Genomic DNA, 2,654 nt, shown 5'->3' on the forward strand with positions numbered 1-2,654 from the left:
TTTTACTCATCTGTCTTTGGTCCCCTGGAGTCCTTTCTAGTCAATCAAATGTAAATATTTAGTGAATAATATTCCTTTGTCTGGATGCACCACAATTTATTTATCCATTCACCAACAGGGATATCTTGGTTTCGTCCAAGTTTTGGCAGCTATGAATAAAGCTGCTACAACATTCGTGTGCAGGTTTTGTGTGGATGTAAGTTTTCAGCTCCCTTGGGTAAATACCAAGGAACATGATGGCTGGATGGTATGGTAAGAGTATGTTTAGTTTTGTAAGAAACTGCCAGACTGTCTTCCAAAGTGACTGTACCATTTTGCATTCCCACTAGCAATGAATGAAAGTTGTTATTCTACATTCTCGCCAGCATTTCGTGTTTTCCATGTTCCAGGTTTCGGCTGTTCTAAAGATGTGTTATGGTATCTTGCTGTTTTAATTTGCATTTCCCTCATAACACGCAATGCAGAACATTTTTATGTTTATTTTTATCTTCTTTGGTGAGGTGTCTGTTAAGTAAGGTCTTTGCCCCATTTTAAAAATCCAGTTGTTGTCTTATTGTTAACTTTAAGAGTTTTTGACAAATGTGTTCTCCTAGTCTCCGGCTTATCTTCTCATTTGCTTAAAGCTTTTTTTTTTTTTTTTAAAGAGAAAGACACTGTGTTTTGGTTTATTTTATCTGTAGATTCTGTTGAACTAGATATTGTAAGATACTCAATTAGAAAAGGTAAAGTTAGCAATTTACCTTTTTTGATATAAAATCTAAGCCTTTGGTCGCTCTTCCTATAAGGAGAGTTACTATAGCCTATAATCTAATGTTGGGCGCTTGTAGCTTCAGACCAATCAAACCATAAACAAATTCAATCAAGAGGACCAGGGAGCACCTTGTTATCAGCATCAGTTAGAAGACTGTTTTTGCATCTGTCAGGACACAGTAAACCAATTGCAGAGCTGTGATGAGGCTCGATACCAACGCCACATATCTGTTCTCTTACTCTTGACTTTCAATGACCCTCTTTCTTTTAGAGCCCCACTGCACGCATGGCTTTCAGGATCTTAGTTTCCCAACCAGGGCTTGAACCTGGGGCCACGGCAGTGAAAGTGCCAAGTCTTAACCACTGGACCACCAGGGAACTTCCTCAGTGACCCTCTCCGCATGCCATCGACTGCTCATCCTTCCCCACTCATGTTACCATCCCATAGCTTTTATTGTTGTTGTTCCACTTTCTAAACTGCAGGATAAGGTGTATAAGCCAAAGGGGTTATCCAAATGGTAAAAGGGAATCGATTCCCAATGAGTAATAGAAAGAAAACAACACTGTAAAAACCCATGAGGTCATGCGCAATGGAGGAAAACAAGTGACGTGAAGAATGCAGTTTCTTCTTCAGGTCTTTTGCCCGGAGCCTTGCCAGCTCTTCATCTGCTCTGGTGGTGTTTTCTTTTCTCCCTAATCTCCAAAGGGTGCTGCTTCATGCTCTGGACAAGAAAGGGGGAGGCATTAGAGGGAGTGTCAGAGAAAGCCAGAAAGGAAGGGTCCTTTCAAGTCAACACATAATGGGCTTACACACAAAGGAAATCAGGGCTCCCCCGGACCATTAAAAAGATTATTTCACACTGCGTTTAACCACCAAAAGAGCCTGCGTAAAAGCTGGTATTGAGGCAGCTCTGAGCTCGTTCTGCTTTTATTTACATGAATTCTACCCTTTCCCAAATCCTGCTTTCAACTCTTTCCTCCCGAGTCCAGAGTCAGCAGTCAGGATGCTACTGCGTACATGACCTTCGCGTTGCTCTCAGCGGGAAGCGTTGCTGTTTTTGACATTTTCTTTGAAGCAGTGGGGTCCCTAGTGCTGAAAACACAAATTCAGAACAATAACAGTTGCTATCTGCCTGTCGGTTTTTCATTATTGTCTATCAAGAATTCTTTTGGAAAATAATGGAATTAAATGTTCTCTTGGAGGGGATACCATACGAGTTGTTTTGTTTACATTTTCAGTACTTGGTGGATTATTCGTGCTCTTAAGTGTCTAGCTGACTCTTAGCATCTTGTTTGTAACCCAGATCTTTCCCGGCTCTATTTTTATTCCATAGCCTTGATTTTTTGTTTCACCCTCTAAACTTCAGGATGGCCAAGGGGGGTTATCCCAACGTGTCAACTTACTATCTTTTTGTCTGTATTTTTTTTTTTTAAGGTCTACCCTTGCAATCAACTCACAAAACCATTGCCTGACTGAAGGGGAGTTAAGTGCTTGGTGGCTCAGAAAAGGAGCTGAATATTCAAAAGTTCTCTGCCAGTCCAGTGGCTGGATTGGCACAGGATGAGTGGGTGTCTCTGTTTAGCAGCCCTAAATACAGAACTGTCCTCAGTTCAGCCATTGGGAGCGTACTTGTGAGGATTTTAAGTAAATACCATCACGGGGCCAGTGTGCACAAACTGTCAATTTGTATTTATATGATGTGTGACCGTGCTGAAGCAGGCATCATGAATCATTTGGGATTACCCTTATGGAGAGCCTCTAATTCTGCCTGAAGGATTAGGGAAACAGGGTTCAAAAGCTATTCATCAGTCCTGTCTTTCAGGGAGCACCAGTGAAGTCATCCAGTGTCTGACTTATCGGTGAAACACTCCATTTCCAAGTCTCAGAGAAAGGTCACGTAAAG

The 2,654-nt window shown here is 41.6% G+C and overlaps 1 non-coding gene across 1 annotated transcript; it reads right to left on the reverse strand.

Moving 5' to 3' along the window:
* Positions 1-1,055: 1,055 nt before the first annotated feature.
* On the reverse strand, positions 1,056-1,128 carry TRNAE-UUC (transfer RNA glutamic acid (anticodon UUC)). The gene has a single exon. It is a non-coding gene; the product is annotated as a tRNA-Glu (tRNA).
* Positions 1,129-2,654: the final 1,526 nt, after the last annotated feature.

Source organism: Ovis canadensis, chromosome 13 (genome assembly GCF_042477335.2).
Source record: "Ovis canadensis isolate MfBH-ARS-UI-01 breed Bighorn chromosome 13, ARS-UI_OviCan_v2, whole genome shotgun sequence".
NCBI classification, from domain to species: domain Eukaryota; kingdom Metazoa; phylum Chordata; class Mammalia; order Artiodactyla; family Bovidae; genus Ovis; species Ovis canadensis.